The sequence below is a fragment of the Pseudomyrmex gracilis genome, unplaced genomic scaffold (assembly GCF_002006095.1).
Source record: "Pseudomyrmex gracilis isolate BER0280 unplaced genomic scaffold, ASM200609v1 scaffold_63, whole genome shotgun sequence".
Taxonomy (NCBI): Eukaryota; Metazoa; Arthropoda; class Insecta; order Hymenoptera; family Formicidae; genus Pseudomyrmex; species Pseudomyrmex gracilis.
This window is the reverse complement of record NW_018020647.1, coordinates 292,891-307,035: the sequence shown is the minus strand read 5'-3', so window position 1 is coordinate 307,035 and position 14,145 is coordinate 292,891. Positions and strand designations below refer to the sequence as shown.

The 14,145-nt window shown below is 41.2% G+C and overlaps 1 protein-coding gene across 1 annotated transcript in view; it reads right to left on the bottom strand.

Annotated features, from left to right (window-relative positions):
• LOC109854364 (putative transcription factor capicua) overlaps positions 1-5,362 on the bottom strand; it is a 38,593-nt gene extending 33,231 nt beyond the window's left edge. Inside the window, exon 1 of the mRNA XM_020427384.1 lies at positions 5,270-5,362. The gene's annotated coding sequence lies outside the window, so the exon portion shown is untranslated. The remainder of the gene's footprint in view (positions 1-5,269) is intronic.
• Positions 5,363-14,145: the final 8,783 nt, after the last annotated feature.

Genomic DNA, 14,145 nt, shown 5'->3' with positions numbered 1-14,145 from the left:
GATTACACAGTACCTGCCGTGTACTCGTCACGCACACGTCCGCGTATATAGATCCGCGTATTTGTGTCGTGCACATACGTGTGTGTGTGTGTGTGTGTGTATGCGCGCATCAAGCTGCGGCGGTTGCGTGTTCGCGAGCGTCTCGACGCGCTTCCTCGTAGCCTTTGTGAAGCGTCGCCGCTCCGCCGGTTAGCAACAAATTTCACCAGGATCGGACGAGTCGTCGAATAAGAAGGACCCCCAGCACTCCCCCCCCTCCCCAAGTAGAGATGGAGAGAAGAAGAAGGGAGACAGAGCGAGAAAGAAAGAGAGAGAGAGAAGAGGGGTGGGAGAAGAAGAGGAGGAGGAGGAGGAGAAGAAGGAGGAAGCCCACCCGCTTTATTCCGAGCGAAGGTGTGGGCACTACGAATTGATCCACGAATACAGAACGGAGCACGCGAGCGAGTGCGCATTACTTGACAATATATATACTTGTTTCTCTTTCTACTGAAACGACGCGCTCCGGGAGTCGATTAAGAATATGAACATGAAAAACATATCGGCTTTCGCGGAAGATTACATGTCAATGTACACGTTGTATGTTCTCGATGGCACGTTTTTCTCTTTATACAGAGTGAGCATGATAGTGAAGCTTTTCAAAAAGCACAGATGCGTCTAAAGTAAAATTTATATCTATGTGAATCTCTCTCTCTCTCTCTTTCTTTCTCTCTCTCTCTTTGGCACTTGATTTTAACGGAAATAACTTTTTGCTAATGTTTTGTTTGTTATTTGTAGAAGTGATATTTTTGTTTCGACCGCGAGAAAAGTTACTAGCTATTTGTGAAAACTTGTTTTTTTTTTATCAAAAATATTTCTGTTTTCCTCACGTTATTTTATAAAAACATATGTAATACAAATTTCTTCACCAACCTCTTGACGTACGTGATTCACTTTCAAGAGTATTTAGATAGAATGTTCGTACACTGCTTTTATTATATCTCCGCACAAAACGCGGAGAGTGACACATTGATTGTCTCGGATCGGGGAACTACTTGTATATAATACCGCCTGGAAGACTATTGTCTCGCGGGGAGTATTCGAGACAATACCGGGGGGCAACTGACAAGTATAATGTCTTGTTTCGGGGGAAGCTTCGATTTCGCGGAGAGATACCGAAAGATATCGGCGCCTCTCTCTTTCGCGGTGCGTCAACGTCGCCGACGATTTTACCGCGCGCGCGGCGGTGATTGCGCGCGCCCATCTAGTTCATCGCTCGCGCGCGTGTTGCATCGGTGACCCGTGCACAGCGAAAGTTCTTTTGTTCCACCGATGAATCAAGATCCCATGCGCTTACGCGATTCGCGTATAGTTTACGAAACGCCGCATATACATACACATATATATAAAAGCGGTTTCGCGCGTAATACGCGCGCTCCAACAACGTTATATTATCATTTCTAATTTTTTTTTCATCTTTAATTTTTGTTAAATATTGTGAAATAGTGCGGTACAAATGTAAAAACACGTAAGTAAAATGTACAAAAGAAGAAGACATGTGTCAGCGAAGCTATTTTTGCACTCAACTCGTTTCAAGCGTTATTGAAAAAAAAAAAAAAAAAAAATACATTGAAATTAGCACTAATGAGATCATTTTTCTTGCAAAATGTCAGCGACCATTTATTCTGCCGCGAATCTTTGTACGAAACTTATATGTATGTGTAATATATATACCTACACACACACACACACACACACGAGACGTACGTGCTCATTGGCACGAAGAGATGATCGTGACGTTTAGTGTTAAAGAGTTAGAGCTTTAACTTTCCTGCTTGACGTACTCGCCCGAGCGTTATTCTCTCTTTCTCTCTCTCTCTCTCCCTCTCTGATTCATCCGCAATGCCTGGGTCGGACTCTCATAAACGCGTTCGATCCCGTGGAGCTCACGTGCTGTAAATTATTCGGTGAGAATAGCAGAGGAGCTGTGTCGTGACGCATGCGCCAGCACGCTCGATGCAGAAATTAAACCTGCGACGAGGATCGCCCGCGATTCAAATAACTTGTCACGGAGAAACAGGTTTCTACGGGTCGCGCACGCGTGCGCGAGCACGTTTTACGGTCACACACTCTCTCACAAATAGACGCGGGCCACGGTTTTTTTACACTTTTCCCGGCGCAGAATTTTCTCGATGAGATAGAGGTGAAAAATCGATCTTTGTACATCTCCTAATATGATCAAGTATCCCGTTCTGAACGCGTAAAAGCGGTTGAGAAAATCAAAGTTATCAATACAAATTATTTAAACGCTACAAAGGAGGGGAAAATAAATTCTTTACTTCCCCACTCTCTGAGATTACGTTCAGAAATCGCGCGCAAATTTTATTATTGCAATTACGAAAGTTAATTCGAAAAATGACACAACGACAAATCGCGTATATTTCGCGTATTGTCCGAGCGATTGACGAAAACAAAAAAAGAGATATAAACTTTTCTGAGGCTAGCTTTCAGCCCCCCCCCCCCCGAGCTATTTACGGAAAAGCCTCAAAGAAGTAACCCAATCCACAGCGTTTACGCGCAATTAGCGAACGACTTAATACGTTAAGGTGCTCGCATTGCGGCGCATACGCGCAGCGATATGAGGCGAACCGCGAAACGAGACCGCAGACGGATAACGATCCGCGAGTATTTATGTCGACGGTTGATTAAAACGATTCCGACGGTCGTCTACCTCCGTGACCGACGTCTATTTTCAAAGTAGATTCCGTATACTCTTTGCCCGAGCTCCGACATTTCGAATTTTATTCGTATTGCAAGCGAGCGAACAAGCAAGCAAGCAAGCGAGCAAGCAAGCGAGCGAGCAAGCAAGCACGCAACGCAAGCACGCACTCGTACGCACCGCGTGTGGTTTTACGTCAGCCGTGCGTAACGCTGGCGGAGCCTAATTGCATTTTCACCAACGCCTTCAAACTACTCTACTACAAAGGAGATTACTTGTTTTTTCCGCTTTTAATTGTTTTTTTTTTTTTTTCTTACTTTTACCCTCTCCTCCTCTTTGTTCCGGTCGTATATGACACAATCGAACCGAGCGCCAATGCGCCTCAACGAAAAGAGAAAAAAAAAAAAACATTACTTGCGTCAGTATTGCACGAGTTTATATTCCGAACGATTTCTTAATTCAACGAAAGGAATCAGCCGAGTTTTACCTACTCGAGAGAGTATACACTATGTATACTATGTACTATATATATATATATATATACGCCGCGTGCAACACGATCGACGTAAGACGCTTCCCTTTCCCTTTCGATTTTATCCACAATCCGGAACACGAGGAGCGCACATGTTCGTCGTTTTTCTCGGAGATCGACGACGATTTTTTAATTGGTCGATTTTCAACCGAGTGTAACCGAGATAAAGAACTTAACAAGCGTTTCGATCGGCGCGACAACCACGAACGGATGATGATTTGTCGCTTCATCTCTCTCCTCAACAAAGAAACTCGCGCATTCTCCCTAACGACCGCGATCTGGCGGATTCCGTTTTTTTTTTTTTAGAAAGCTGCGTTTTTTTAATTACGGCCGCGGGAACACATGTGACATTCATTTTCAGAATTTGTGATACCACGCACAACACAAACGCAAGTACAACTGGTAAAATAGTGTAATAACGTGGCGAGCATATTAAAGTTAATTAATGTCTCGGAACGAGAGAAAACACGTCCGTACAAAATATAACGAGGGGGAGGGGAGGGAATAATTTTGTCGCGCTGTGTTCGTACATTAGGCAAATTCTAGTCCATGTGCGACGGGGGGGGGGAGGGGGGAGGACAGGATGGAAGAGCCCGAGGATCCTCGAAAAAATACAACGCGCAAGACGGTCTCGCACGTTCCACTGCACACCGTCGCGATATCGCACACACTGTATATAATAATATTAAGCGACACATCTCCCGGGCTCTCTTATCGATGCACGTTAAAGAGAACGAGCCAGCGTAACTAGCCAAAGTGGCGTATCGATTCGCGCGGACGTGTATTATCGTCGTACGACTCCCCGAGAGAGATGAACTCGCGCGAGAGAAAACGCGAAGCTCTCGCGATGAACTCTTGCTTGACTCCGACGAAAATCTCCCGAACGATTTGTGTTCCTCTGTATATCTATCGCGATCTTACTTCGCCACTTACTTGTGATGAAATTAGTAACACAAGTGTGTGCGTGAGAGAGAGAGAGAGAGAGAGTGTGTTATTTCTTTCGGAGGGAGGGGGAGGGAAAAAATAATCTCCCAAACGCGAGAGATCAATGCAAAAGTGAGAGAAAAAATGTAATTTTAATTTTTTAAACTTATTAGATACCGAGAATTTTTTTCTCACAGCTGTGTGCAAATATATAAATGTTTTGTAAAAGGAGAATTTAAGTTGTTATAAAAAGACGCAGAGTTAACTACGTGTGAATTAAATGTACGAAGGAAAATCAAATATACACATTTCTTTTTAGATAACAAATAATTTTGTTTGTCTGTAATTTTCGTTAATGTGTGCGTGCGTGTGTGTGTGTGTGTGTCGAAATACGATTTATTCTGGTAAGTTCGTTTTATCATTTGGGTTGTTTGGGGTCTGATACTTCTAGTGACATACGTAACAGTATATTGACAATATATATATATATGTCTCTTATGTGTGTGAGTACTCTTTGTCGTCCTAATCGTACAAGAGTTTCTGTTACTTTCAAGGTAGGCACGGCGCGTATTTATTTGTGTCATTGTTAAACTTCAAACAGTCTAGGAACCACAATGACCTATTTTTTGAAAGCTGCTCGCCAGTCAAACAGGATACGACAAACAGTTTTTTTTTTTTTTTTTTTTTTCGTACCAGAGAGAGATAAGGTCCTGTTTAGATTACAACACAGTTTCCTCCTCTTCTCAGAAAAGTGTTGGGTTTCACGAAATGGAATCGTCGTAGCGATAATTAACGGAGGATCAGACATAATTTCAGATTGACTTTTTTTTACGATTACATTGAATTCTCTTTTCGCGGAGAGCAACAAACAAATTACATGTAAAAATCTCGAAAACAATTGCTCTTTCGCTCAACGTAACGCGATTCATAAAAAAAAAAAAAGATAAAAATCGCGTCTCACGCAATGTTGAATAAAATCGATCTCCGATCGTTTCAGCAACCGTATTGCGATCGGAGATACGGAGACGTCCTGTGATAAAAGGGAGAGAAGAAAAAAAGAGAATGCAATTGTGCTCTTGTTTCAGAAATTCTCAAGTTCCTGAAACAACATTTTTTACCTGTAGGCTTCGTAGCAACGAGATCGCCGATCCGAACAAAGACGAAAGAACGACCGGCGCGTCGAGTTGCCGTCGTTGCTGCCACCGTCGTCGTCGTCGTCGTCGTCGTCGTCGTCGTCGTCGTCGTTGTCGTCGTCGTCGTCGTCGTACCTGCTAAGGAAGGAAAGAAGGAAGGAAGGAGAAGGAAGAGAAGAAAGAAGAAACAATCGGAGAGCAAAAGAAGGAGAAGGAAAAGGAGAAGGTGGAGGAGAAGGTAAGAGGAAACGCGGCGGTCGAGGAGGTGGAGGCGGTGGAGGTGTAACAGCAGACGATAGAAGCCGATACACTCGTCGTTTTAGGCAGCGTGACGGCGCTGCTGTCGTAGCGTAGCACTCTACTCGCTTGGAAACCACTATCGTAGCACCATCGCACCTTCCTCCATGTTGCCTGCACGCGAATTCGACGAAGGGCGCCACTGAGCATTGACGCGCACACACCAAGAAGAGAGCCACGATTGCCTGGTCGCGGTTGAAACACCAGCAAACGCGCGCAAGACACGTTGCGCGGGGCGGGACGGGGGGGGGGGCGCGCGCGCGAATGACGATGGACGGGCCGAAGTAGTGAATAAAATAGGGAGGTGGGGCAGGGAGAAGAGAGAGGAGCGAGCGGCAGAGAGAGAGGAACGGACAGGAGGAAGGTGATATGTGTTACGCACTTGCGCTCGCGCACGACACACCTAATATGCCACCAGTATTTTGTGCCACCGGAACCAAATTTTACGTTTAATCTCGCGCCCGTTTAATCCCGCGCGGATTGCGCGCGAGAAACTCCGCTCTCTCACACGACTATATCGCGAGTAATATCGCGAGAACGGGAGAGGAGTTCCGCGACGTGCCGACGCTCGCGGCTAGGCGCCATTTACAGATGCTTATGGCACCGGCGCAGCTCTCTCCCCGTTTCGTCGCCGCTTCTCGCCGCGCTCGGTACCGCTTCTCTCCCCACCCCGCCGCTGCGTTTGTTCGTCGCGTTTCAGGTCTCTCCTTCCTCTCTCTCTCTCTCTCTTTTTCATTCGCTCCGTTCAGTCTCTCGCGCAACCGTCTCTGTTCTGCGCCGCGCTCGCTTTGCTTCTCTCTCATTCCACACTCATTCGCTGTCCTCGTCGCTCGTTGCGTTTACGCGCGCGCGTTCGTTGTCTCTCTCTTTCGCGCGCGCGCGCCCGCGTTTCTTTCCTCTATATCAAAACAAACCTGTCTCTTTCTCCGTCTGCGCGTGCGCAAGCTCCTTTCCTCCGCTCGTGCTTCCCCCCCCCTCCCCGTTGGGGTGGTCATTCGATGTCTTCCTCTCTCTCTCCTTTCCACGCGGGTCTTGCACGATATGCGTTTCTGCACATATGTATGTAACTATGTACCTTGAAGTGCACGACCATCTCTCTTTCAGTCTTTCTCCCCCTCGCCCCGCTCGCTCTCTTTCTCGCGCGCGTTCGCGACCCTCGCTCTTTTCTCCTTCTCGTCGCGGTTACCACTCTTCCACTCCGCGCCGAAGTGTTCTTTCTTCGTTGCACCGACGCGGCCCGACCGACCTATCCTAATTACAACAAACGTCCTTGAGGTGACTAACACCTCGTCGCTCGCTGCCCACGGAACAGTGACGTATATATAAGTTTACGTCGGAATATGTGGGCGCTGCTTCTTTACGAATGCATGTTTTCATTCGTTCGCCGAAAATCACGTAACAGCTTCGTACACGGAGATATAGAACAGATGGACAATATATGCAGTCTGCAGCTGTGCGGTACGTGATCTCTCTCTCTCGTGTGCTATCGTATATTAAATTATTTCTTATCGCGATTGATGTCATTCGCTTACTTAAATGTTTACTTTTTTTTTTTTTGCAACAATAAAAAGACCATCCGCAGATTTTTAATGAGCAAAAAGCACAGATAAACATTTTCAATTTATGAGTGCGTAAATCCACCGCGATATAAATCTCTCTCGTTATTGCATCATGTGCGACACGTGCGGTGCTAGGATTATATTATATTATTTTTCAGCGCAACGAAATCCGAAATCGGCGCTGCGGAAAAAAATTTCTTTGGAATCAGCAGCATCTGTGCAATCACGTTCCTGAGGGTATGAATACATTGGGTGGTGGGAGCGAGAGAGAGAGACGGAGAAGGAGGAGAGAAACAAAAGGATAGCAGAGAGGGGAGCCCGTCGAAGGAAAGGCTCTGAAAGAGAGGGGCGAGAGGACACGCGTACTTTCGTTAGCGAAAAGAACACGCGATGGAGTTGAAGGTGCGTCGAGCGGAGAGAGAAAGAGAGAGAGAGAGAGAGAGAATGATGAAGGAGCGCGGCGAGAGTCGTATGGGTTTTCTTGAAATCGTAAGAGAAAACGCGCGGCAAGACGCAACACAAGGATGGGCAGGAGGGAGAAGATGGCAGCCCGGGGTTCTCCGAGTGCTCTCGGTGTGTATGCACGGATATGTGTGTGTACGTGAGAACGACGGGGACGAACAAAATAACGAGAGGTTATTCACTGTTCCGCGGAAACGAACGCACGCGCGCGCGCGCCTGTCGTTCGCTCGCAATCGCAAAGTGCGCGATCGCGCTTTCGAGAACGAGATTCGAGATTCGATTGCGTGCGCGAGCGAGCGCGAAGGGAAAAATCGTGACGTAAGAAACGGGCGATCGTGTCGCTCGCAAGGAGGAAAAATGAAAGAAAGAAAAAAAGACGGAGATAGAGAGAGAGAGAGAGACCTTTGACGTGTACGGACGCGTGTTTAACATTGTGTACGGCACGGTTACTTCTCTGTTTCTACAAATTTGACTCAATTCCTCGTACGAGCGTCAGAAAAAGATGAAAAAAGACGGAAGAGAGAGAAAAGATCGAAAATGCAACAAAAAGATAGAAATATAGCGATTTCGTTGATCTGCGATTTATAAATAGAACGGCCGGTTTGCGTGGACGCGAACTGTATAGATTTATCGTTCGAATATAAAAAAAAAATCTGAAAAAATGTATATCGAAGATCAAGATTGGGGAGCGAGCGGCGCGCGCGTAATTGACATTTCGAAATTAGAGCAGCTGTTTGCTTAAAAAAATAAAAATTATCACACGCGCTTGGTCAATTCTTCTCGGAGATATATCTTGTTTATTTACGGGAAAGGGGTGATAATGGGTAATTATGCTCGTGCAAACGCGTCTCGTGTTCAAACCTGATGGAATGTAAATTTCACGCGTAAATGCGTGGTGATGACGTGTGTGCTTCTCGGAGAGATGCGCTTGTTTGCATTGCGATGATCGTAAATGCGTGTGCTCTCCGATGCGCGTGGTTTGCGCTGGTTTGCGCATGACCCAACCCCCCCCCCCCCGCGTAACGAGCGCGCACGTACGTATGTGTACACCGACCGGCTCAGAATCGCGCTGCGACAGGGAAAAGAAAGTTCTTATCCGTTTATACGCGCCGTTTCTCTCACCAGCAGCGGTCGGTAGCCGACCGATGTATCATCAGCTGTTGAAAAATAAACGGCGCGCAGTGGGAGGAATCTTCTCTCCTCCTTTCGCGGATTCGATTTGTTGCTACGCAATGTACGTATGTGCCGCGTACTAAACTTGTGTACTAACGCGTTACACGCGCGCGCGCGCGGGACTTACGCGTAAAATTCTCAAATGTGTGGAAAAAGGAGACGCACCGCGCTGGCTGTGTTGTTAGGTATAGGCTCGCGTTGTGGTTGCCCGCGCGCGTGGAACGCGCATGACTCAGCCGCAATACGTGCGTACGCACGCAAGTATTTCACGGAATGCATCAGTGATGTGTGTGTCGCGCGGTGCGTTAACACTCTTATCTTATACGTAGACATTTTTACGACACGTTCGATTCATATATCGAATCGTACATCGATTTTGTTTGTTTCTTTTTTTTTTNTTTTTTTTTTTTTTTTAGATTTATTAGCATAGCTCGAACGATTATATGCAAACGCGAAAAGTCACACTCGATTCTCACACACGTTAATAAAGAAATTTAACTGAGATAAAAAAGATATACAAAATTACGTACGTCAGATATTATCACAAATGCATTGTGTGTATGGTACGTACACGGGCGTGCGCGAAAAATTCTCACACGTGGAAGAAGCGTGACCCATAACGCGCGACTTAACGACGGGTTGCATCGTCGGATCGAAATGCACGTCGGACACTGCCGCTCGTCGCGTACGCTCGCTGACGCCCGTGGGAACAGACAAAGCGAGATAAGATTGGCCGCTTTGTGTCTCGCAACTTATATATACATATATATATGTGTATATATATATATATATATATATAATCGCCTCGATATTTACAATTAACGAGATATAACGAACTCGCGAGATTTTATGTAGCTGCGTGCGGTGTTTTGAGACGCAATTTTGACGTGTGTTGCAATCACGGTGAAATATCGAGAGAATAAACAATGTGCGTTTCGCACACATGCTCTTAGAGGTGCTCTCCTTGAAAGCGACTCGTAATTTTGTATATTCCCATAAGTGAGACAATGGCGTAGCGGTTTTATCTGTTTTTTTTATTGCGTACAGAAACTAGGTTTTTTCTCTTCCAAAGTATTTAAAATAAACTAAAAAAAAAACAACAATCTCTCGCAAGAATTGCATAATTGTCTAAATTTCTTTTTATACAATACAAAAAAAAAAAAACAAAAATGTTTCCAATTTTGTTTTAAATGTAACAAAATTGTGACATGATAAAAAATATAATTTGGAAATTTACATCTTATACAAAAAAGTTTTATACAAAAAGTTTTATGATTATACAAGAAAGTTTTATGATTATTTAATACGTTTTCATACACACGCACATACACACGCGCACAAAAAAGAATAAAGTGACTTAAAAAATAATCAATAACACATTTCTCTCATGTGTTTTCACTTGTGTTTTTATTTTGTTAATTTCTCGTATAATATACTAACAAAACATTTAATTACAAAACATGGGCATATATTTGTGTGTGAGTGTTTGTATGTGAGTGTCTGTGATGAAAGCGGCTATGTGTTCTCTATGCGGTACGCGTACCTTTTCTGATTAATGTAGATATTACGATTAAACTTCATAAGTCCTCTACGATAAATAGATGGATCAATAACGACAATTTACACGCAAAAAACGTGTGGCAAATGCCCTCTTATTCCTTCCGTCGTCGTCCCCCCCGATTCGTTTCCGCAAAACTTCGTTTTTTTTTTTTCATTCGTTTCAATTAATCAATTTTACACACACGATTGAATCTTTATCAAAATTCTCGTTTTCTTCCTTTTTCTCTCTCTCTCTTTCTCTCTCTATAACCCATATGTCCGTCATAAATATGCAAACACAAGGAGGGATAAAAACGCTACTGTAATATGCGATATAATAATATTACCGTACTTCGATATATTAGTTATAAATAGTTTTTAATATAATTATTTGTCCAAACACTGAATATTTTACAACAGCCATCGAATCTCAACTATCTGTAATTCTATTTTTAAACAGTTTGCAACTTTTACAGTTTATCATTTTTTTTTTTTTTTTTTCAATTTCACTTTTAATATTATTATGCGTAGCATGTTTGATCCAATATCATATCAATAATAGGGATATATCATTAAATTTTGTAATTTCCTAAAAAATATTCTCTAAAAAATATGTTGACCTAAAGATTATTATGACTGATAATCACAGACAATTTTTTCAATTTTTCCTTTTTCCTTTCATTCCGTCGTCGAGTTTTTCTTTTTGTCAATAATTATTATTCTTATCTTTTCCCTCTTCCGTTTCTTTTAAACAAGTATTAATATTTTAAAAATTCTACACTCTGTTTAAACGTTAGAATAATAGGTTTTTTTTTATACACGTCTTAAGAAGCGTTTTTCATTATATTTCAATTTTTCTTTTTTTTTTTTTAAATTTCTTAAGAGAGTTGTATATAAGAATATTTTAATCTGTTTTTTTAATTTTCGTTACTTTTCTTGGAAAAAAACTCGAAGCACACAAAGAGACGAAATCGCCAGACTTGTTTTTTTTTTATTTATTTATTTATTTAATTTTTTTTTTTTTTGGAGAGATCGTTTAATTAAACGTGATGCGCCGAAATCGCGTTGCGTTGTAATATACGCGCGCTGCATACTCATCATTTCTGCGAAATAACTCAATCACTCGATTTTAACGCAACATCTGTTCAAATCGTCAATGCGGGGCGAATTCGTCTGTAAAACTTCGTCTGTTGAAAGGTAAAACATGCGTAAGAGTCGGAGAGAAACGATCTACCTATTACATCTATACATTAGTATCTTTTTTTTTTTTTTTTTTTTATTATTGTTAGACTATATTTATCGTACCGTTTTTTTTTTTCGGATGTTTTCGTCATTTTAACACGCAACGTTATTTGTTTTTAGAAGTGCTGATGAGTGTAGTAAACAAACGGTGCTCAATGTGCCCAAATATACGAGTGACTTGAGTAGTGATGTATTATGCTTTCTCTCTCTCTTTTTCTTCTTTTTTTTTTGTGATGTGTATATATAGATATATATATATATATAGATTATAATTAATAGCGACAATAATAATAATAATATTGAAGGCTGGATGTATAATACTAAGGAGATTCGTACGCATTCTCTACGCAGTTTAAGGAGTAGTTTTAAAAAGACACAGAGTATGTTCCAGAAAGTACCCGACAGACATCCGTTCGAATTTGTCAGGCAAGAATTATCAAGAGATAAATAGAAATTCTGTTTTTTGTTTCTTCTTTCACACGCTTATTTTTTCTCGTTACAAACACACACGGTCAAAGTTATTCCACATTTTTTTTTCTTCTTTCTGCCGGAGTACTCGTGTAGGGTACTTGACAAAAGCATCGGTAATATACAAAATAATAATAATACGATAAGAGACAATATCTTGATGATTTAATACGCTGACGTATTGCAAAACAAATCAAAATCGTACAATGATAAATGGCGTGTAGCAAATATAATAAGTAGAGCAATGTAAAAATCGTGTTACATGGTATGTGTATGCTTTATAGAGTATACACTTTTGTAAAATCCAAAATAATATTCGTATGACACTGGCATAAACGGTCAAGAGGCTGTAAATAGATCGAATTGTAAAGATACGCGTTTGATTATTATAGAAATAAAATAAAAAAAAAAAATCAAAAACCTGATTTTGTTTTTGCATCTTATCATAATATCAATGTGATTCGTCATATATATGTGCACCGGATCCTAAATCGTTTTCAATTTGCGTTAGTACTTTTTCATTCAACCCTAATACCGTCGTTCGTATAATCAATAAATATCAATAAAATATCTAACATTGTTATTATATTTTCAAGTCAGTTACCACACATACTTACTAGTCGCGCGTATTATTTTTTCATGTACAGATTAAAATTAATATTATTATTATATTAACAATATTCTTCTTCCAATAATAGTTATTAATTATCTGTATTATCGTAATATTACAAAAAAAGATTCACAAAATATCTAAAAAAAATGGCAATTTTACGTGACCAGAACAAGTTCGCGTTTTCCCGTTTTTTTTTCTTTTTATAACTTTTTACAACTCAGAGCATACGCACACTTTGTACCAAACCAGGCCGATTAAAATCGCTGCACGTCGATTAAAGATGCGCGCAGACCGACGCGCAACGTTGTTGGCAACACAAAGTTAATAACAAACACTTCGTATCGTTGTCGCCATGCCGACAAAAAAAAAGAGTGAGATACGATGTGTTGTCAGCACGTGATACATCAACAATATTGCGCCCGGTCTATGCGCAGCTTAATATTATTTGCGTGCTCAAATAATGCTCCTTCCACATCACTCTTCCTTTATATTACCTCTTTAAATAATTCGCGATCAATATTTTTCCGTATAACGCTTTTCTTATTATTATCAAACACTTCCGCATTGCAATCTACTATCTCTTACTCCTAGGCCTTTTTTTCATAAAAAGTGCACTTAACGGTGTCCATGGAGCACCAAAAATTTAAGGGACTACCACCTCGGCAGAAATTGATTATTAGTCGCGCTAATTATACGTTACGGTAGTTTGTCTCAGAGAGCGTCGTGAAAACGCCGTTTTTTTCTTTCTTTTTTTTGCGAATCTATTAGTATTTTTTTTCTTTTTTTTTTTTTTGGAATATAAAATATCATATTCGCGTAAATATATCTAAATCTATCACCGGGTGAAAGCGTAAATACATTAAAGTAAGGCAAAATTGGACTTCACAGAAAGGTATTGGTATACGGAAATACACGATATCTTTCTCCGTGAAATTTGTAAAGTATATTCCTATAAAAGCATCTCTCTAATATCTCCCATTATAGGAAAGTATCACAAACATACACCGGGAGCGGTTTCCCAGAGACGTTTATATCTCAAACCATGCATAAATCTTTTTTTTTTCTTTTTTCGTTCGAGCTATATATAAACGAACTTCTCGAATAGAAATCTTCTTTGAAAGCATCTTTAAACTGTGTTTTGACGCTTCTATTAAAATACATATTAAAACAAAACGTATTATCCTCGTAAAGGGATGGCGAAAATTCAGACATTAAAGATCAGATGATAAACGGTAATCGTGAACACACTGTCAAAGTGGAAGCACAATCATATAAGTGCAACATCTCAAAAAAAGAAAAATAAGGAAAAAAAAAATCTTGTTCCGTTCATCAATAGATAAGAACAGCTGAAAAACAAAACAAAAAAAAACAATCTGTAAAATATAGACGTTTGTTCACCAATTTTACACATGATATTATTATACATAAATAATAAAATCTCGTATCAATGTCTGCCAAAGTAGGTACACCTTCGAACAATGTCCTGCTACAGGAGACTGTTCTCACTT